We start from the raw sequence: 24,170 nt of genomic DNA on the forward strand, positions 1-24,170 counted from the left end.
TACTAAAAGCTGACTTTGGAATAAGCAGGTGCTCTGCCAGAGTCTATGGAGTAAGTGGTCTGTTTCTTCGTGACCTGGGGTGATCAGAGTAGCCCTCACTAATCCCACTCCACACAGTATGTTTCTTCATTTATCAAGAGTATATTTCCATGGAAGTTATGAGAGCAGAATTGGCTGAAAAAATGACAGGTTAACTACAGAGTTTTCTGGAAACGCTCCCCCCCCCCAAAAATCACGTTGCTAAAAAATGGCCTGGTGGTTCCAACTCTGCCATGTATTCTTCTAAATATAATGTCCATTATTTATAAGTGTGCTTGGGGAGGTTACAGCTAACCAATTTTTACCAAAAATGGAAGTAAATACAATTATCACACACACAAAAAAAAAAAGCACAGATGAATGACAAAAATTCCTTGGAGTTTAGTGGTGGGAGATGAAGGATTTTTCCCTAACAGCCTCCACACCATTATAGTAAACATTTCCTCTTTGTATCTAAAATGTATTGGATGTTGGGGCACCTGGGTGACTTAGTGGTTGAGCATCTGCCTCTGGCTGAGGTCATGATCTCAGAGTCCTGGGAAGGAGCCCCACATCAGACTCCCCGCAGGGAGCCTGCTTCTCCCTCTATGTCTCTGCCTCTCTCTCTGTGTGTCTCTCATGAATAAATAAATAAAATCTTTTATAAATAAATAAATAAATATGTATTGGATGTCTTCTCAGTACATAGCATTATGTTAGGTGCTGGTGTTTTAAATAATTGCTGGAATGTGTCACAAAAAAACAGTGCAAGGCAGGGTTGGGGACAAAAGGAAAAATGGAGCACTGAGAATGCCATTTACTTAGTAGAGTTAAGCAAGGATATTGACTTTGTGGCAATCAGCACATATTGGGTGGTTGACTCAGGGACTGAGTCAGACTAATTAGCTCTTAGCCTGGGAAGCCCTGACAAGGAGTGAAGACTGAGAAAGCCACAGTAGTGGTGCCAGAGCGTTCCAGCTCAGGCATGACAATTCAAGCTAGCCTGCACTGAGAAAGATAAATACTCGGTCAAGTGGACTGTGGTTGAAAGTGAAAAAATCAGAGCACATCAGGCCAAGGAATGAGAGCAGAAGGCAGTGGGTCAGGATCCACGGCAAGAGTAAACAGAGGAAGTAAGTTTCTGTAGCACGGCTAAAGGTTAAATTACCTCCAGTACAGGATTTTTTTTTAAATTTTTATTTATTTATGATAGTCGCAGAGAGAGAGACAGAGAGAGAGGCAGAGACATAGGCAGAGGGAGAAGCAGGCTCCATGCACCGGGAGCCCGATGTGGGATTTGATCCTGGGTCTCCAGGATCGCGCCCTGGGCCAAAGGCAGGCGCTAAACCGCTGCGCCACCCAGGGATCCCCAGTACAGGATTTTTAATGGGAAATAGCCATACATATTGGAAGCCCTTCTTGTCTTATAGGAACCACTTTGTAAGGGTGAAAGGAAACTTTAGACCATTTTTTAACCCACGTAAGTCACTGCCCTTGTCATCACGAAACTAGTTCCAGAGACAAGATATGTACAGAAAAAAAAATCAAATAAAGAAATGTTATTGTGCTTGTTCTGCAAATAAGACCTCATATTAAGCCTTAAAGAGGATGCAAGGATGCAGCTAATGTGGTCACTACTCTTAAAGTTTTTATAGGGTAAGGAAAAGATAAATATGTAAACAAAGTTCACTTCATGAGAGAAATCCCAAGTAAGTAGAAGTATGAGACCAGGTCTAAAATAACAAAGCTTGAACTGCTAGGGACCTACAGTGGCACTTAGATTTCAATGGCAAAAAGTATCTAAACACAGGGTTAATCATCTCAAGCAAATGTTTCCTTCAGGGAAAGAAAAGTCCTGCCAATAACAGATGGAGACCTGAAAAGATTGCCCATTTAGTTAAGCAGTGATGGAAGCCAGTGCTGTTGACAATCACTTCAGCCACACCTGCATAATGAAAAATGACACCTGGGTGCCAAATTGTGAGAGTGTGTGTGTGTGTGTGTGTGTGTGTGTGTGTGTATAAGGTGTCAGTGTTTAAGCATTCTTAAAAATTGACAGTCTTCCTTAAATACTCCCATTCCTGTGTTCTTTATTCAAAAGAAATTTTAGTAATCTCTAATTTTAAGAAGTATATGTCATTTACTGTATATTTGTTCCCATTCACTTTTTTTTTCTAGAATCAAAAAATGGTTTTATCTTGGAAATTCACAAATTAGACTTCCTTACTACTTCTCTCCTTTCACCAGGAAGCCATCATTCTGTTCTTAAACAAATTGACAAATAAAAAAGGCCAATGAAACTCAAATGGACCATTTGAAACAGTAAATTGTAACCACATAAACTATAAGTTCTAAATAGAAACTGTGCTTTCCCATTTGTTTTAGACTATACTAATCAACATATATTAAACAAAGACTGGAAACTTGGTAGATGTGATTTGATTTTTTTTTAAGCTACAATTAAGTAGTTGGAAAAATGATTCTGAAGTATGTCCTAAAGGAATTGGTTTTATCATAGGATCTCTAGAGACTGAGTTTAGTTACTCAAGAAAGTCAATACTCTCTAATAAATCAGAAATGATGGGTGTGGTAACAGAACTATGAACATTGGAAAGAAAGCAAAATTATTTCAAAAGACATAATTATATGACTGGAAACTCAAGCAATTCAACTGAAAAACTTCTGTGGATGGAAAAAAGAAAAGGAAGTTAGGTCCCTTATGCCTGCCATAATGACTGAGATGTTCAAAAACTACCAAGTAAGCCTCATCACTAGGGGTCCAATGCTTTGTCCATGGGTCTTCCTACGGTCAACTCATCACTCCTTTTTCCTGGGGGGTTGACTATTCTACACTTTTAAAATTATTTTTACTCTAAGCTATACAGTTGACCCTTGAACAACATGAGGGTTAGGGACACCTACTCCCACACATTTGAAAATCCATCTATAATTTTTGATTCCTCAAAACCCTATTAATAGCCTATGATTGACCAGTAGCAATAACACAGTTAATACACACTTTGTACGTCATATATTCCATACTGTATTCTTACAATAATGTAAGCTAGACCAAGAAGATTTCATTAAGTAAATCATAAGGAAGAGAAAACACACTTACAGTAAATGTAAAAAATCCATGTGTACAACGAGATGATCAATGGCTGTTATCCTATGCTGGCAAACTGAATTTAAATAAAATATTTTTTAAAAAATCCATGTGTAAGTAGACCACACAGTTCAAACCCATGTTGTTCCAGGGTCAACTGTGCATTGAATTATATTCAAGATGAATTATTAATTAAAAACAGGAAGCATGGGGCATGGACACAGCAGCTTGTGGGGACCTCCAGCAGCTGGTAGGGATGAGAGGCACAGGGATTCGGGTTTGGAGCTCCATGGACACCCTGGTGCCAGGCCAGGACTAGGTGGAGGCCAGAGGAGCTGCAGGTTCTGGAGAGTGGGTGTCAGGGGTAACATAATACTCCTATAGCATCCCTGCTTCTATGTTAGTGGAAATGCCACCAGTCTTTTTCCCATTAAATAAGATGCTGACCTTAGGAATAAGGTTTATTAATATGTTGAATATACCGGATTTCCTAATATCGAACCCAACTTCATTTCTGGAAAAAAATTCTACTTGGTCACAAAATCCGATTGCAAGACATTAGCAGCCAAGTGCCTGGGCAGGAGTGGGGTTACCCCACCCCACTCCTGTCCTGGAGCAGCCAAGAGACAGCCATATTGGGGAATTCCTCCCAACTGTGGAAGGAACTTGGCCCAGCCTTGCCAGAGATGTGTTGCGATGGAATCTGCTACTGTGTTTTACAATGACAGGCAATAATATTTAAAAATTTTTAATTTATATATTCATGAGAGACACAGAGACTCAGAGACATAAGCAGAGGGAGAAGCAGGCTCCTTGCAGGGAGCGCAATGCAGAACTCGATTACAGGACCAGGATCACACCCTGAGCCAAAGGCAGACACTCAACTGCTGAGCCACCCAGGTGTTCCAATGATTTTGTTTTAAATGAAAACCTAAAACTGCATCACTTATCACCCACATGAAACTCTGATTATTTGAGGTCATTAGAGAAATATGAAAACAAAGCTTAGGGTCTAATTTATTCCATGATGGGTTTTTTTTTTTTTGTTTTTTTGTTTGTTTGTTTTTTTTACTTTTTGTACTATTTAGGAAAATTTCTGCATGTTATGTTGCATTCCATGGTATAATCTTGAATAATGATGAAATCAAAGATCCAGCAATTTGAACTTATTTTAGGTTGACTCATATAACAGCCAAACATGCCTTGGAATACAAATAAATAATGTTTATCTTGAGAAATATAGCCCCATTATGAGTAAATTGTGCTAACACTGGTGACTAAGCAGTAACCTTTACTATCCTCATCCCATTTTCATGGAATATGTTTCAAATCCTCCCATCTGTTGGGTAAACACTTGGAATGTAATATGGATTCTTAATGCTCTGAAAGGTTGTGTTCTGGCATGAATAGCTTAAAGAAAAAAAAATTGGCTCAAGCAACTGATTGGATCATTTTAGCTAATATTCTATTTGAACAACAGTTTCTATTTGATTAGGATTTTTCCTTCCTTTGTAATTCTCCAAGTTTGTCTCTCTTATGTTTCATAGGAAATGAATCTGTGAGCAGAGCACCTACACTGATATGTATATATATCATTTTTTCATGAGTGCCCAATATCCTTTCCATCTAAACTTCAGAAAGTGACTTTAAAAATTCAGTTTCCCTTAATCTGTATTCTCAATCAAATTTCACCCAGGCTTGGGTGATTTAATATTTATACCCATAGTTTCTAAAAGTCTTACATAAATAAAGATTGAAATGTTAATTTGTTTTTTTTTTATTGTTTTTATTTATGATAGTCACAGAGAGAGAGAGAGAGAGAGAGAGAGAGAGAGAGAGAGAGGCAGAGACATAGGCAGAGGGAGAACCAGGGTCCATGCACCGGGAGCCCGAGTGGGATCCGATCCCGGATCTCCAGGATCGCGCCCTGGGCCAAAGGCAGGCGCTAAACCGCTATGCCACCCAGGGATCCATGAAATTTTAATTTGGAAAAAAAAACAAAAACAAAAACAGGAAGCATGGATAAATACAACCTCTTTTTAGATGATTGTAGAAAATTTGATATTTTTGTAAATTTACTTAAGATGAGTCATTCATCTGTTCAGCAATATAGAATGGATGACTACTATATTTCAGGCATTATGCTGAAAGTTGGGTCTAAAATAAACAAACCAGAGAAGATTTCTACCCTCATGGATTTTATAGTTTAGTTGGTGAGATTATAAATAAATATATAAATAAATATACAATTAAATTCTTGTAGTCACTATGAAGGAAATGAATAAGATATAGTAAGAACACAGTATAAGTAAGAAGTCAGGTAAAACATCCCTAAAAAAAAGTGAATATTGAAGATGAGATCGATGAAAATTTGGAGCTTCCCAGAAAAAGAAATGAAAAAAGGGCTGGAAAATCAAAAACAAAAATACAATGACAACAATACTTTTGTGGCTAGAGCATGATACTCACAGAAAAACTGCACTGAGAGAGGCAAAGAGAGACTCTTCTTGCCCCTAGTAAAAAAAAAAATATATATATATATATATATACATATATACACACACACACACACACATATTTATATACACACACACATACACACACACATACTGGATTTTATTTTAAATATGGTTTGAACCATTAAACAATAGAATTTATTTACATTTTCAATGATTTTTATGACTTCTATGTAGAAATGGCTAAGAGGATGGCAAGGATGGGAGCAGCGATGCCACTAAGAGGCTCCTGCTGCATTGCAGGGAGGAATCCACTTTCCTAAGTGCTATGAGCAAATATACAGAGTGACTTACACTATGATAGGGAGCAGTGGAGATAGACAAATGTAGATATATTTGAGGAGTGCCTGGGTGGCTCAGTCAGTTATGCATCTGCCTTCAGCTCAGGTCATGATCCCAGGGTCCTGGGATCGAATCCCTTTTTGGGTTCCCTGCTTGGTGGGGAATCTGCTTCTCCCTCTCCCTCTGGCCCTCTCCCTGCTTGTGCTCTCTCTTCACTTATTCTCTCTCTCAAATAAATAAATAAATAGTTTTTAATGATTTTATTTATTTATTCATGAGAGACAGAGAGAGAGAGAGGCAGAGACACAGGCAGAGAAAGAAGCAGACTCTCTGAGGAAGCCTGATGAAGGACTTGATCCCAGGACCATGACCCGAGCCAAAAGCAGACGCTCAACTACGGACCACTCAGGTAACCCTAAATAAAATCTTAAAAAAAAAAAAAAGTAGATATATTTGAGAAAGTTTTGGCAGTGGACTGGACAGGATTTGATGATGGATTTTTGGATGTGAACAAAGGTAAAGATTTTCTTGTGCTATAAGTTCATACCTAGAATAACACCTAGCACAAAACAGATACTTAATAATAAATAACTGTTGAATGAATGTCCAGTATAAATCAGTGCAGGTGTCACTTACTAATATGAGGAAAACTGGAGAAGTTGTTTTCAGACAGGACATTGAGTTTCATATGCCTGTGGACATTCAGAGTATATAGAACCATTAGAACTATATCTAGAGCTCAGAAAAGCGTCAGAATCTAAGACCCGAGTTTCAGATAGATAATGGTATTTAAAGCGAACGAGCATATAGAGTAAGAAAAGAAGAGTATTCTAGATTGAGTGATGAAAAATTCCAGTATTTAGAGAATGGACAAAAAACAGGAGTTAATAAAGACTAACAAGGAGCATCCAAGTAGGGAGATGACATTCTGGACAGTGTAACATCAAGGATACCAAGACAGACAGTGCTTTAAAAAGAATGGAGTAGTCAACTGTAATAAAACATTTAGTTACATGAAAATTTCAAAGTTCATTAGATTTTACAAAACTGGTATCATTGGCAATCTCTGTGAGAGCAAAGTTTATGAATGATAGAGGCAGAGACAAATGAGTGTAGGCTAAACACTAAGTGAGAGGTCAGGAACTGGAAAATGCATATATGGACAACCCAATTATAAGCTGAATTTATCTGATTCCTATTCTTACCAAGTATACTCAAATGTTTCTAGAACTCTAGAAATTAAATATGTGTAAGAGATGACAGGAGAATGACGGTATATAGTCTTTCATTTATTAGAAAGAAAGGCAAATTAACTCAGAACTAAAAAAATAGAAATGTAAAGATCTCCTTATGTCTTAAAAAAGAAAATTGAAGATTTTAAAACATCAATCATGAATGCTGCTTTTGGCTATTTTTGATGTTGTAACTTGTAGAAAACAATACAGTGTTAAAGGGTGATTAAAAATAGAATGACTGTATGGAGTAGAGACACCTGACTACTCGGAAGGCCTGAACCCAAACTATCTCATATAAGAGAAATACACTCACTGAATTTTTGAAATCTCTTCACAGTGGCTGACACTACTGTAACTAATACACAGAATGGAAAAACAAAACAACAAAAAATCTTACTTAAAGCCATGTATTTATCATATAAAGTACAAAAATAATGGAATAATTGTCAAAATTCTAAAGAGAGTTTGTAAGATTTATATCACCATGAAATGGGTCAACAAATCCCTGGGAAACTAAACTCTAGGGAAAATACTATAATTTTCTACTGCTGATGTTCTTGGAGCTACCTTGGTTCCTATACTTTCTATGATCTCTCCTGACCCTCAAAATTCAATCCCTATTTTTAACTTATAAGGTAGTTTGAGTTGGCCCCTTGAACCACGAAAATATTTAACCAACGCATCTTGTTTTTAGTAGTAGCCAAGAAAAGAAAAATAGAGAAACCGCATTCTTCAAATACTGGTATTTGGGAAAAGAAAATCTAAGTGACAACAGTTGTGTTAAGGTCTAAAGTTCTTTACATACATACACACAAGATGGAGAACAGAAAAAAGTGATGAGGAAATTAGGTCACACAGAGAATGAATTCGTTAACTTTCATGATAGTGAATATTTTGGGCAGTTCTGGACTATAAAATCTGGGCATTGACAAACGACACTGATGAGGAAGGACTAAGCTATATAAGAACTGACTGATGGGACTAGTACCCTTTATTCTAGAGAGGGCATACATAACTATCCTCGAACATTTTAGAGGTCAAGTGCTCAGGGGCAGTGAGGTCAGAGTACACCATTAGGGCCTCAGATCCCAGAAACACTTGGCTTCAGATTGCAGAACTTAGAGCTAATACAACCCGAATCAAAACCTGTCAACATTTGGACCAATACTCGTGAGCCATCCAAACAAGCTGGTATCCCGAAAGGACTATAACAAAAATGGACGATAAATAAGACTAAGTGGATCATGCATATTTAGAGCTCAAAAGAGGACAAAGGTTAAAGATGAGACAGAAATAGAAGCCTAGCTTAAAACGGGTTCATTATTTAGAACCAGTTTTCACTTATCTGAAGTTTTATTTTATTTTTGTGGTTTCAGAAAGAGGTGGTGAGGGAAATCCCCAAAGTGCTAAAGGAATACTTGAGCTCTGATGGAATAATCCTAACATGTTTTATAAGTTTTAAGTTTATAACTTATATATAACATATTATAACTAATATGTAAGTACAGGGCATTTTTTATATATTGTTTCATTTAACCCTCACCAACATTTTAATGTCAGATGCCTTACTGTGACTAATATCTGGTGGCTCAGTGGTTGAATGTTTGCCTTCAGTTCAGGGTGTGATCCCAGAGTTCTGGGATCGAGTCTCACATCTGGCTCCCTGTATGGAGCCTGCTTCTCCCTCTGCCTATGTCTCTGCTTCTTCTTCTGTATGTCTTTCATGAATAAGTAAATAAATAATCTTGGAAAAAAATCCTCATATTTATACATCAGACTTAGCTACTACACCTCTTCTCTACAAGAAATTAAACAATTATATAAGAGATCTATGAGTAGAACCAGGCACTACCCACAGCAGTACAGCACTGAATAACTGTAATTCTCTGTAGAACTTTCTGAAAATGGAAGCAGCTCTCTCAGAATGAAGTAAGGTTCTCATCCTTCAGCAGGTTCAAGAAGAGCTGAAAGACAGAGTAGTTATGCATTAGGTTAGGCAAGAAAATCTTTAAGGTCCCTTCCCATGTGAAGATTCTAATTCTACATACAGAATAAAAGGAGTTAAGTGAAGTGTTTAAGTATTTTAAGCAAGGGAATTGGGTTAAGATAACCTAGATCCAAATCTTAGGTAGTCTCTCCACTATTAGCTGTTTGATTTTGATCAAGTTGCATAACCTTCCTAAGCACCAGCACCCTATCTTTACGATGGAGAGAAAAGTATTGACCTCACAGAGTTTTACATAAAATTATGAGACAATATACATAAACACGCCAAGTCCAGTGATGCACAATGAGCATTGCTAAATGGTAACTGCTATTAACACAATTCAGTGAATGACATATTGCTTAAATTTTGTCCCCAAACAGAACTGTAATAACTTTTTGTGGTTAAGGAGAAGTCAACTCTAAGTACTGAGTGTCTATTTCATCATTAGAGTTAAACTCTAACAGATCTGGGGTAATGAAGGGAAGAGAGAAAAAGAAAAATAATGAAAGAAGGCAGAAAACCTTGTGTGAACTTTCCCATTACTCAACTTGATCAGATTCCCTGAGTTACCCAAGTGGTAATTGTTGCCAATAAGGTAATCAGATGAAACAATCCAATATGAAACAATGTGGAAGCACTGAGAACTAAAATTCTTCCAGCCAGGATCCGCAGTGCCCTGACAGCAAGATGGCTTCAACTGTTCAATAGAAATCTCGTTCTAGCAAGAAATTGTTTAAATGTTCTATATCAATTTGACCAGCTCATTTTCATTTCCTTTTTCTCTCCAGTATATCTATGATTATAGAATCATTCTCTGCCCAGAATTAAAAAAAAAAAAAGTAGTACAGTTTGAGGGTGGGTACAGAGATTTGATGATATTTTTAAATCTCCTACTTATGTTCTTTCTTACACTTAAAGCTGTGGTATCAATGTAGTCTCAACATTAGAATCACTTGAGGAAATCTAGAACCCATTATGCTTGGGTTCCACTCCTAAAAATTCTGATTCCATTCAGCCTGAGTTAGGGCTGTGCATCAGGAATTTTTTTTTAACATCCTCCAGATGATTCTATCACTCAACTGAAGTTTAAAACCATTGACTTAAAACCCTAAAAAAATTAGAGCTGCCTTAGAATGCAGTATAGTCTCTAAAGATATATTTGTAGACATCTGGCCTTTCCTTTGGAGCTCTGATATAGAATAGACTCCACAAGTGCTTTGGGAAGTTATTTCTTTGAGCAACATGGGTCACCTTGATGCATTGAGGGATCATGTCCTGCTTGTTCTTGGTATAAAGTTCCAAAGATATTGTAATTTCTTACTAACTTGATAACCATGGAGGAGAGCTGTCTTGTTGAGCCCTGTTTGCCTTTAAAATAAGAGATGTCTCCCAATATGCTTCAACTATGTGCATGGCTAGACTTCCCCTCCACACACACACAAGATAAATAAATAAAAATAAAAGGAAAAGAAAAAGAAAAAAATCTTCCATCTTTCTCTAAGAGACTTCAACAGCTGATTTAGAACAGTGTTGAAGCTTCCCACACATTCTGAGAGAAGTTGCCAAAGAAAGATCAAAAGGTAATTAAGGAGAAAACATCACTGAAAAAAAAAAAAAAGATCAACATTAAGGGACTTATATGGAGGCAGAACTATTATAAGAAATAAGAGACATACATATACATACACATGTACTCACACACATATAAACACATACGTATTAAATCTTGGGTGCATAGCACTGGATTAATCTTCACACTTTGTTCATAAAACATGATTGTCAGGCATGGACTTCTCATTTAATTTTATTATTTTATTTGTTTTTGACCAATAAAATGAACATTCCTAAGTGCCACTACCTAACTTAAGATCTAGACTATTACCAATTACATTTATGTGTTATTCCTTTCTCTTCTTGCCACTTCTCTTGCACATATATAACTGCTACTCTCAATTTTGTGCTTTTATTTTACTTATAGACATTACTTAAATAGGTATGCCTAGTACTGTTTACTTTTGTGAACATTTTGCAAAAGGGAATCTTCTGGTACTTGCTATAGGACTCAATCTAATATTACTAAGACTCATGCACAAAGTTTCTGTGTGTTAATTTTCACTTTTATATAATAAAAATGAATGTACTACAGTTTATATATTCATTCGCCCATTAAGTATTTGGATTGTTTCCAGTTCTTGCTATTACCAACAGTGCTGCTGTGAACATTATTCTCCAGGTCTGCTAGTGCACACATGCAAGGGCTCCTCTTTGGTTTATACTAGTTCCTCTTGAAATCTGATAAGTCCAATTCACGAAAATATTCAACTTAGAAAATAAAGTCAAATTATTCTCCAATGAATGACAGGTCTCAATGATTTCAAGTTTTGGGTCAATTTTTGTTAATCAAAAGTGTGAAGAAATGCATTTCAATGAGATCTTAGGGTTCTTCAGAAGATCTAATTAGAGACTAAAAAGGCTTATTTTAGCATTAAAAATGCTGAATCTAGATGAATTCCATCAAGTTCTGTCAATCTTTCAAAGAACAGATGATTTTGATAGCATTCTATAACACAGGAACATTTTGAAAGCATCTCTATACTTAAGTTTACAAACTTTGGAACCTTAATTTAATTTTAGAATACTACAAAAAGGGAAGCTGTAGATTCATTTCACTTATGGTCACTAATGAGAAATTCTGAATAGCTACTAATCAGCAAGTTGAACCCAGTGGTGTATTAATAAAATCGTGCATCATGACTAAGTAAGGTTTTTCCTGGGAATGTAGGAATTTTTCACTATTAGGAAAATGATTGATGTAATTTATACCATCAGAAAATTAAAAGGAAAACACAAATACATCACTGGATGATGAACTCTGAAAACTCAGCAGGCTACTATATTTAATGGAATGAAACTATCCAACATGAGACATATTCACACATCTGTGTATTGGAAAATTCTTTAAGGACAATTACAGTATTTATTCATTTTTACCCTCATTATCCAAGGTGTATCACCTAATGGAAACTCTGAGAGGAAAAAAAAAATATGTGTTTCCATTTACTTCCAGTTTAAAAGAAAATAAAACTATGGCAGGGTGGGGGGTGGGCAAAGATGCTGTATTCATGGAAATTCTGATATAGTACAAATAAAAAGAAAGACGAATGGAAACCTGAGACGTGAAAAAAAAAATCAATCATGGTCATCTGTACTCTTGTGGTTAAGATATAATCCCATGCTAAATAAATAACCTTGTACATAAATACTTCTCTAAATATATGAGAATGACCTTGAAATTTTATCTAACGTTTCCCTCTCATTAACTCCTAAGAGTCTTTGGCATTAATGCAAATATGAAGGACTGTCACAGTCTTGTGCTTGCTCCGCAGTCATTGTGCAAATACATCCCGGAGGTCACAGACACCTGGAGAGTACTTTATTAAACCATAGGATAGCCCTCTTGTCAATCCTAATGCAATTGAATGTGCTGCCACTGGTGCTTAATGTAATTCTTTTCTTGACTGATTTTTGTTCTATACCATCTATAGTTTATGAACTTTTGCCAGGTAAAATAATTTACATCTGAATCCTCAACAAGCTCATAGTGAAAGCTTTTGGCTTTTACATCTTCTTGTTTCAGATGCTGAACAACACAGTTAGCTTCTTTAATGAAAGTACCTATGTCTATGCACACACACAAATGTGCTCTCACGCGCATATTCTAGATCTGATCACTCAGGGGCTTCACCCATTAAAAATGATGGAATTCCTTTTGCCCAATATACAACATTTCCAAATCATGTCAGCTCACAGGAAGGCAAAACCATGGGACTATATGCCACCAGCCAATTGCTAGGAAAAGGGGAATTGCTTCTGAGTTGTTGGAATTTTAAAATGTGTATTTTCAACAACTGTTAAAAATAAAAGCTAACTTACGAATTCAAATGTCAAAGCTCTAAGAATGGTGCTGGCGGAGAAGACAGGGCACTATTTGCATTATAGCAGATAGATTTTTCTGGAACTCCAAGAAGAAACAAGGTTTGGATAACTCAATTTCGTGTAAGACTTAAAAAATTATTGCCTTTTGTTACATTAATTTATACCTATCAGTTGGGAAGAAAGTGTGTCAGCTGTGCTTCCGAAAACTGCATTTGTTTTCATCAAATGTTTATCTCACTGTAAACTAAAATCACTCAAACAAAACAAAACTTCTACATATTCATTCTTAAACCACAGATTCCTTTTGAAACCAGACAATAAGAAAACCAGACATAAACATTCTGAAAGAATTAAACTATCCACTTGTACTTCCTAGCACAAAGTTTCTATTCTTTATTCTGAAGTGCAGATGGACTGTCTTTTACTTTCTTATGGGTCAGAGATCTAGGAATTTTTTAAAAAGTATATTAAGTTAAATACTTTTGTGATACTCAGAAGTCTTGCAATAAACCTTGCCAACAAATAAAAAAAAAAAAAACAGGAAAAAGAAAGGAACATTTGAATCATATTAGGGGGATTCAAACTTAAATAAATTTGATAGTGCTTTTTGGTAGCTATGGTCTCAGCTATGGTCCCTTGAGATAATATATGAGCATTGCTGACCTCCTCACAATTACTCAGTAAATGGCTATGATTGGTACCATTTGTCCGGTATTTGTAAGGTGCTACTCTACTAGAGTATGGTGCAAATATTTTAAATTTTTCCTTCTGAACACCACTATAGGACACTCCTATTACATCTTGTTCATATACAACAAGAAACTGAGGCTCAGAGACTTGCCCAAGGCCTCACAGCATAAGAGTGAGGTCCAAGATCAGATTGAAAACTATAGATTCGGGAATCCCTGGGTGGCTCAGCAGTTTAGCACCTGCCTCCGGCCCAGGGTATGATCCTGAAGTTCTGGGACCGAGTCCCGTGTCGGGCTCCTGCATGAAGCCTACTTCTCCCTCTGCCTGTGTCTCTGCCTCTGTGTGTGTGTGTGTGTGTGTGTGTCTCATGAATAAATAAATAAAATCTTAAAAAAAAAAACCTCTAGATCCCAACACAGAAGAGATGAATGCTTTCCCTATGCAAATCCATGATAAGGTGATAATTAAAATAATTCTAGGCTATAAGATAATTGTTAGTCCCATCAAGATCTTATTTTTTTTTCAAGATGACTTTTCTTCTCTCCTTAAATATCTAATTCTTTCGTTCAGGAGGTGAGATTGAATCCGGATTTAGATTCAGACAGCTTGAATCTAAATTCCTGCTCTGCCACTTACTCATTCTGTGACTTGGACAATAATAAGCGTCCTTGGTGCCTTACCTGAGGGTAACAGTAGTATATCCCTCATAGCACTGCTGTGGAGGTTAAAAGAGTTAAACTATATGTCAAGAGTTTAGAGTAGTACCAGGTGCCCAGTAAGCCATGAATAAGCATCGGCTTTACAATTAACATTTAAATTTTGTCTTATGTTTGGAGGACCTGGCTTTTCTCATGTTCCTACCCAGATACTTGGTCTGCCTGCTTATGACCCACCTTATTTGCACAAATAAGTAAGGCAACAAGCACTTGAATCCAGTTAAGATTTGGCCAGAGTAACAACATGTTTGGGAAGTTTCTACTTTGTACTCTCATCTACAGATGTGGTTTTGTCAAGTACTGGGTGACATTCATGTGTTCCTATTTTAATACATAAATAAACCTGAAAGACAACTAGTAATAACTGGTCTCTTTTTCCAAATCTGTCTAGATTCAACATAACTAATGTTTTCCTTCAGAGGACCGTAGGTAGGGCCCCTGGACACAAATGGTTAGAACAGCTGACTCCTCATCTGGAATAGTGGGAGGATGACGGCAATGCCTGCTGGCCTCTTGGTTGTAGTACTACCAGGTTGTAATAATCAAGGTTAGCTGCATGACAAATTATACATGCTGTTCCATTCTACTATGACACAGATATGACTAAGGCGCTAATGAATACATCTATTTAAGGAACACAGATGCATTTATTTTGCGAATGTGATTTCAAATTTTCAAATTTCAAAATTTTTCAAATTTTCAAACAATCAATGTATATTAGATTTTTTGAACATGTAAATATCAATGTTCTGTTTCGGACAAAGTTTTATTTAGAAAGTAATGTTTAATAGAACTAAACCATATTTTAAAAATTTGTCAGAAAATTAGGAAATATCTTTAAAAATATGTAATATGTTGATGTTTAGTGCCCTCCTTCACTGTCTAAAGGTGACTCTTTGGGACAAGGCATTGTATGGTTTTGTATCTATATTTCTGCTCTGTTTTACAATCCACCCAGGCCTCCTGATCTTTCTCTCAGCCTCACCCTGACTGAGTCATTCAGTTTCTCCTAGTTCCTCTTGAAATGAACTTGGGCTTTTTAGGTCAAAAGACCCACAAGGGCACTTAGAGTTCTGGCATTGCCAAATTGACTACAGTCAATTGACATTGACTAAGTATTAGTCCAGGGATAGATTTATATTGAAAAAGTTGGCATCTCTTCTTCTGCCTTGACAAGAACTACCAAATAGTCTTTTGGGCTTTTTCCTGGACCATCCTGGGAAGGAGAAAAAAAGTCTATCCAATATATACAGACAGATGAATAGATATAGTTTTATAGACATCAATTTAATGTATTATTAATCAATTTAAACCTTCTTAAAAACATTATGTTAAAAAAAAACATTATGTTAAAATAAATTACAAAATATAGATAAAATTCTTATCAGTAAGCTGATCACCCTTTGCCTTGTAAATGAGCCTCCTACTTTTTCTTTCTTGCCTCATTCAAAATGTTTCATGTCAAGATGCTTCAAAATTATGTGACATCTCTTTTAATTCTATGTGGGCACTAAATTGGGCAAGATTCCACTCACTTAAGCCAAAAACACTGACCTTTTAAGCTATTATCTTGGAGAAAAGCCACTCAAATGGAATTTTCAAATGTACATGCAGTTCTTAGAAGCCACAACTTTGCTCCCCACTCATCATTTTAGCACTCTGACCTATTCACACATTACAAGAAAAATAGGAAAACATGCATAATAATCAGGCACAAAGCATTAGTGGAAATATTTTCAAAATCAAACCACCAATCACTAAATGAAAATTACTTGATGACATTCTGTGTCATCCCCGGCTTCTGAGCTTGCAGGGGTACAAAGCCTACTAACCACATCTCCAGGTTATTTTGCCAGGGAGGACTGAGCTGGAGTTCTTCGGTGCAAGAAGCCTGTGTTAGAGGGGGAAGGTGAGAGAGAAAGAGAAGGTATTATTCTCAGGTGGCAGTTGCTGCAGGTATGGTCTAGTCAGAGAGCTCATGAGGTTTTGCCCAAGGCTTTTGGGTAACTTCCCAAAAAATACCCATGTTAGTTGCTGCAGGCAGCTGAGACTATTGGTCGAGCTCCACTCACGTTCTGCCCTTCCCAGGTTCCCTACATTAAACTTCTTTTCTATTATTTCTAAATAATACCAGGGCTTATTTCTGCTTTCATGACCAAAACATAACTTAAACATCAAACAAATGCCCAAATATTCAAACAACAACTCAAATAGTAATTTTCAGTTCACATATACAGTATCTTATTATTTATTACAGTCCTCATGCTGTACCTCAGAACTTATTCTTCTTATAATTGATAATCTGTATCCTAGATCACCATATCTCCCTCTCTCCTCATCCCCTGGAAACCACCATTTTATTCTCTGATTCTATGAAATCAGCACTTTTTATTTTTTTAGAAAAAGAGAGAGTGAGCAGGGGTTGGTGGGGAGAGGGAGAGAGTCTTAAGCAGGCTCCACAACAGCACAGAGTCTGACAAGGAGCTCAATCCCACGCCCCGGATGGATATCACAATCTGTGCCAAAATCAAGAGTCAGATGCTTAACCAACTGAGCCACCCAGATACCATATCACTTTTTTTTTTTTTTTAAGATTCCATGTATGAGAAATACCATACAATATTTGTCCTTCTCTTTCTGGCTTAATTCAGCATAATGTACTCCAGATTTATCCATGTAGTTAACAATATGATATTGTACACTTGAATGTGGCTGACAGTAGATCCTATGCATTCTCACCATATACCACACAAAGTTATCTACGTTAGCTACATGAGGTGATGAATGTGTTAATTATCTTGACCTTGGTAATCATTCTATATGCATATGTATACCAAATCACCAGGTTGCACACTTTACATGTATACAATTATATTTGCTAATTATTCCCCCAAAAAAGTTAAAAAAGTAATTTTCAGTTCACTGACAGATTTCACATCACATCTTGACTGAACCTCACAACAATCTTTCAAATAGATGTAGTTGGTATTAGTGGTCTTATTTAATATGAGGAAACTTAGATGCTTCTAGATACAATTCCTTCCTGAATGCATGTTTCCTTCCTTTTTGAATGAAGAACCAAATTAAATAATAAAGTATATGAAGATGCAATGCAAGGATTCATCTGCAATTTTATCTAAGACCTAATTTTTAACCTTGTCTTTGTGAGAAATCTCAATATGGTAGAAGCTTTCTCAACTGGCCCTCCTTTAAGTGACCCACTGGATTAACTTTAATTAACAATTTCCATTTCCTCTATAAAGTAGTGACTAATGGGGATCCCTGGGTGGCGCAGCGGTTTAGCGCCTGCCTTTGGCCCAGGGCGCGATCCTAGAGACCTGGGATCGAATCCCACATCGGGCTCCTGGTGCATGGAGCCTGCTTCTCCCTCTGCCTGTGTCTCTGCCTCTCTCTCTCTCTGTCTCTGTGTGACTATCATAAATAAAAAAAAAAAGTAGTGACTAATGTGCATTGCACATTGATCCCATCTAGTAGGGATCACACAAATTAAGTTAATCAAGAATCAGCTGTGTTTCTTCCCAATCCTTGTTATACCAGGTATACCTGATACTAGAATTAAATAATTTAATAATCATTACATAAATAATAGTAGCAACTATTTACAAAGCAGTTGCTATGTTCCTGGCACTGTTCTATACACTATATAACTTAACAACAACTTGAAGTAGATGTGATTATCCCCCCTTTAGACATGAGCAAACTAAGGCCCAAAGATAGTAGGAAACTTGTCCTGAGTCATATAGATAGAAAGTTGCAGATCTGAATACAATCTAAGTCCAGAACCCATGCATGCTGTTAACTACTATACAAATAAGAATGCAAGACTTACTTCTTTGAAAACTAATTAACACAAAAACTCACACAAATGCTCACAGCAATATTATTCATAACTGTCAAATGTAGAAACAATCCAACTAATAAATGGATAAATAGCAGATGGTATATCCATACAATGGATATACAATGTTCAGCCACAAAAATGCATGCAGTACAGATATTTGTGACAATATGAATGAATTTTGAAAACATTACATTAAGTGAAAAAGCCAGACACAACAGTCACAGGATGTATGATTTCATTTATCTGAAATATCCAAAACAGGTAAATCCACAGAGATATAAAGTAGAGCTGTGGTTGCCTAGAGCTAAGTGTTTAGAGACAAATGGGGGTGGCTGCTGTAGGGTATGGGATTCTTTTCGGAATACTGAATATATCCTAAAATTCATTGTAGTAATAATCATGCAATTCTATGAATATACTAAAAGCCATTGAATTTAGGGGGAAAAAAACACAACTAATTTAATTGCTTTGGAAAAACTCCATTAAGGTGGCCTGCTAAAAGAAACACAACAGAAATGCAAATGTCAAAAGACTTGGAAAAAGCATTAATGTCCATAAGGATCTTGCAACTGGAATATCTCAAAGGTGTTTTTACCTCCAGCTTCATTTGAAAGAAACTACAACTGGTAATTGTAAGCACTGTGTTATGGATGTGGGTAATACAAGAAAGAAAAGGTGTAAGTCCAATAAAGCAAGTACATGAAGCCCCAGGGAAGCCCTGAAGAGGGGAGCAGGGGAAATCAGGGAAGATTTCAAGGAAAGAGTGATACTTGAGACTTGAGATGGTTACTGAATGTCTTCTAAACAGTGCTCACCAAACACCAAAAAGTGCAGATGGTTTTCCCAACAGGAACATGAAAGCCACCTGATCAGGATATGGTGAAAAGTTCTGTGTGCCTGCAATAGGAGGTGGATATAAAGAAGAAACAGCAAATGGAGAGGTAAGTCAGGGCAAGAATGTCTCACTGGGGATTATTTTGTCTGTCCAGGAGATCCAACACAGATGTTTCAGTGAAGATCAAGCAGTGATGCAAACTCTCTGTTTAGGAGAGAGGACACCTCCTTGGCAATGCAGACTGGAGCAGAGAAATGATGGAGGAACAAAAACCAACCAGGCGCTCATTCATTCTCAGAGCAGGAAATGATGAGACCAAAACCACAGCAGTAGCCATGAGGATGGAGGAAGGGATGCATTGATCTCTCTGTACAGAGTAAAAAGAGCTTAGTGATGAGAATAGAAGATCAACTCCGTGAAGTCAGGAAGCAGGTGGTTTGCTCACAACTTTATCCTCAGAGTCTCTAGGAATCCCTGACACACAACTCATGTTCAGTATTTGTTGAATAAATAAATGATGTTGAAAGTGTAGAAAGGAAGGAGATAAATGACTCTGATTTTTTTTCTATTTTCTAGTAGCATTTTCTGTGTTGGTGAATGATATTTTCAAATGAAAATGAAGACTGTAAGAGAAAGATCAAAAGGGAAATTATAAGTTTGCTGGGACAGCTTGGGATTGAAGTACTTGAAAATAAGACTGTGGTGAAATTGTAAAAACATGTAACTAATTGAAATATGTAGGCCGGCAGTTTCAGAAGGAAAGAAGGGTTAGTGCATACAGGTTTTAGGAGTGCTTGAGGTACAGATGACAGCTAAAATTGATACCAAATGGGCTCAAACCAGTTCCATCTTCAGAAAGAGGCAGAATGATAAGAGTGGTAGCTCAAAAGGCTGAAGAAAGGAGGAAGAGCCAAGGCAGACTGGACTAGAACACTCATGGCATCAGTGAGGGATGTTAGAGAAGAAAAAAGCTAATATTTGGGTTTCTAATCCTGAAATCAAAATTAGGAGGGACTCTCCATATTTATTCCATACTGACATGGTGGAAGAAAGATGGCTTCTTGCAGCTATCATTCCAATCATGCCAATTGATCATTAGACATTGGAGTTAATCCAGTTTCTGGATTTAAAAACCCATCAGGTAATCCCTGGAGCATCCTCAGCCAAATTTCTAGACTTGTTTTTCTTTCCAGATGATAACTTTGCTGGCCTTGTATTAAAATATTGCCACCATGAGGCACTGTTTTTTTTGACATTTTCATGTTAGGTTAGAAAACAATCCAGTAAAAAAGACTAATCTCTCTGCAAATTAAATCATGATGCTGAGCATGTATCCACAGTAAGAAAATAACCAAGGTAAAGAAATACATTGTCTACCCACTCAGGTGTTAACGTGACAAAGGTATATTCAGAGGGTGGGATCTAGAAGTGGAGGGCCAAAGGACAAGGAAGCTCCAGCTTCTCTCTAGCCCCAGCATAAGGGAAAGTGCACTGACTACAGGTGTCCATTCTCATCCTCCAGATCAAAACAGCTTTGAGGTACAATGGTGTACTTCATCACTATGCCTACAATTACTCTAAGGAAGAATTGTCAGGATATTGTGATTTCCTTTGTTCTTACTCAATGGCCTCCAGCCAAGTTCCTTATCTTTACTGTTTTTGTAAGGACCTGTCCCTGGAGGTAAGCTTCTGGTGAGACTGTACAGTTAGCCAGCATCTCCTTCCTCTAACATCTTTCCACAGGAATACATGAATCCAAGAGCAGCCTCCCTACAACTCATGTCTCAGTGGAGTCATTTGCTCTCAACATCAATGGACTAAGAGAACACTGATTCATAAGACAATTTTGTTGACTGTCTACTGTTTGTTGAGCATTAGGCTAAATGCTTTGGACACTGGATACATCAGAGATTAAAACAGAAGTTTTCCTTCTCTCATGAAGATCCATGAGAATGAAAGAAAGCAGGAGAAAAAAAGATTAACTTTCATACTGTGGAAAGTGCTGTGACAAAAGCTGAACCTTCTCAAACTCACTGGCCCCTTGCTGTTCCTCCAATGCTCAACACTGCTACCACAGGGCCTTTGCATTTACTGTTCCCCCTCTTATCTGAAATAATCTTCCCCCTGTTATCTGAATGACTCATTGCCCTACTTCCTTTAAGATTTACACAAATGTCACCATCTCAGGGAGGACACTTCTTACCATACTACTTAAAATTGTAACTTTTACTTCTCAAATTTTCATCCTCATTCCCTAATTTATTTTTCTCCAAGCACCCGCCACCTGCTATCATACTATACAATTTATGTATTTGATTTCCTGTACTAGAAAGAATGTAAGCTACTTGTGATTAGATATATTTGTCATATTAATTGATTTACTCCATGTCTATAATAGTCCCTGGTACATCATTGATCCCTTTCCTAAGACAGACAAAGTGGGGGTAAGGAAGGGAAGACTATTTTAGATTGGGGAGGGGTAGATCAGACGCCTTGCTGAGGAAGTAATACAAAGAATGTAATAGATCTAGTCATGCAAAAAGAAGTGGAAATGTGTGAAGGGCGAAGGCCCTGAGGCAGGGAGCAACCAGCAGGTGCAAGGATCTGAACCAACCAGTGTGAAACAAGGGAGGTGGTGCCTGGGACAAGGTCCTAGAAGTAACCAAGGGACCAATCATGGGAGTGCCTTGTAAGTCAGAATAAGGGATAAGAACACGCAAAGAGAAGGACTTGGGGGAAGGAAGAGAGGAAGTACACAAACCCTGGCTGCTCTATGGACACACAGATTAAAGGAAGCAAAAACAAAAGGATAGAAAGCCTGTTAGAAGATTTTAAATATCCCAAGACAAAGATGAAGATGACCTGGACAAGGGCATACCAGTGGATATGAGAAAACAATACGAATTTACAAAATTGTCTGGAGATATAATTAGCCACATTTGCTGAGGGATTCACTTGGGATGCAAAGTGTGTAGAATCTCATTTCCAACTTAAGAATCAGATTTCAGGGATCCCTGGGTGGCTCAGCAGTTTAGCGCCTGCCTTTGGCCCGGGGCATTATCTTGGAGTCCTGGGATCAAGTCCCACATCAGGCTCCCTGCATGAAGCCTGCTTCTCCCTCTGCCATCTCTCTCTGTGTCTCTCATGAATAAATAAATAAAATCTTAAAAAAAAAAAAAGAAAGAAAGAAAGAAACAGATTTCAGCAAATGTATCCAGGTATTCCATCAAAAATAAAATGCTAGGACTATGTTGTAAAATGAAAGGGACATAAAAGTCCAAACCATTTGTTAGATCTTTTTTGAATCTCTCTGAAATCCTCTACCTCCATTAAATCTGAGCATAAGTTAACTTGCATTTCTATTTTAATCCAAAACTTTGAATTTCAGCTGGCAGCCCATACAGTCAATATTTGTTTCTTACTCCCTCTTCTTTTCGTATGTATCCACTGCTTCACTGACACCATTTCATTCTCAGCAATCCTGTTGTGTTTGTGTTATTACTTATGAGAAAACCAAGGCTCTAGGAGGTTGAATATTTTTCCAAATATCACTGACCTGGCAAGTGTTGGATCTTGGATTTGAACTCATGTCTGCTCACTCGCAAACCATTTTTCTTTACTACTCCTTATGATTTGGATTATTCTACATTCAAAACAGCAAATAGTTCTCATTTCCTGCCCATTTTTACTTTCAAATAGGTCACTTCATTATTTTATAGTACTTCTATTCACATTTAAAGTAGTAGTAAAATAGTTATTGGTTTTTCTTCAGGGAAGACTGCCTAGACAAGGTGAACAGAGAGAAGAAAGCTAAAGATAAACCTTGTTTTAGATTAAAGATGAGCTCTGATTACAAGTCTTTAAAAAGAAAAAAAACACAAAACTCTAGAACAGACTGTGGCTTATTTATTAACCAAATCACATAGAATAGTATCATCTTATTAAAGAATTTTCTTCCATGCTCTGATTAGAAGAGGAACCTCTATTGTCATTTAAATAGGGAACCTTTAATTATGAGCAAATGATATTTTATCACTTTATTTTCATCTCTCATGTCTAAATGTCTGTAAAAATATATCTGACTGGAAATATAATAGCTCTCAGCCTCAGGAGTATTCATTGTTTATAGGGGTATTAAAGCTTACACATGCAAAAGAAAGTAGAAAAGTTCCTTTCTTCCTTTGACTTGGATATAGTGTGATCTGATTTTATCCCTTTAGATTGAAATGAAAATGCTTCAAATTCAGAAACACATGGTAGAGTGCAAATGCCCGCACATGTTTTACCTAACCTCCACATAGATTTTTAGTCTGACCCAAATGAAACAAAGTTACTAGAACACTCTGGCTTGGGCTCTCTCTAAATTTGAAAATTCCATCAATCGACTGACATTTTGCCTTCTTTTTAGATGCTTCTTTTGTGAATGGTATATAGAATCTCAATATACACATTTATTAATCTTAAAAATGCTTATTATTATTAATGTGAAAAAAACTAAAACCTGGATACTGATCACAAGATGCATTACTCACTGAACATAAAATAAAAGATTCTACATGAAATAATTTGTGCTATCTTAAATGATACCTGAGCTAATATACCCTACACAAGTATAGATTGGGGGAGGGCAGGACAGAGTATTTTATTATTACAATTTATAAAATGAAAAGATAGTATTTAGGTTACCAAAATAGAATAAGGTATATAAACATATACTATTGCTGTGGGACGTGATAAATGTGCCTTAATTACAAGTAATAACTGCAGAAACAAAATAACAGACATCTAGTTGGTTAAAATTATATTGCTATTCCTTTCATTTACTTTGTTTAAATAAAGCTTAAATACTTTAGTCACCCCCTCCACCCTTATCTGTGGTTTTGCTTTTCAGGGTTTCAGTTACTGGGCATCAACCAGGGTCTGGAAGCAAGTGATCTTCTTCTGACAAAAGTCAATAGTAGCCTCATGCAACATCACAATGCCTATC

The 24,170-nt window shown here is 36.8% G+C and overlaps 1 long non-coding RNA gene across 7 annotated transcripts in view; it reads right to left on the reverse strand.

Moving 5' to 3' along the window:
* The window catches only part of LOC112656522 (uncharacterized), a 64,807-nt gene extending 58,203 nt beyond the window's left edge, over positions 1-6,604 (reverse strand). For 3 of the 7 annotated variants that reach the window (XR_007408835.1, XR_007408834.1, XR_007408837.1), the window contains exons 1-2: positions 6,559-6,603; positions 5,594-5,637 (exon numbers count right to left, since the gene is read on the reverse strand). This is a non-coding gene — a long non-coding RNA (uncharacterized LOC112656522). Of the gene's footprint in view, positions 1-5,593; positions 5,638-6,558 lie in introns of all 7 variants that reach the window. The other 4 variants (XR_007408838.1, XR_003134374.3, XR_007408836.1 and 1 more) reach the window with 3 other exon arrangements.
* Between the last annotated feature and the right edge of the window lie 17,566 nt (positions 6,605-24,170).

Source organism: Canis lupus, chromosome 37 (genome assembly GCF_003254725.2).
Source record: "Canis lupus dingo isolate Sandy chromosome 37, ASM325472v2, whole genome shotgun sequence".
Classification (NCBI taxonomy): Eukaryota; Metazoa; Chordata; class Mammalia; order Carnivora; family Canidae; genus Canis; species Canis lupus.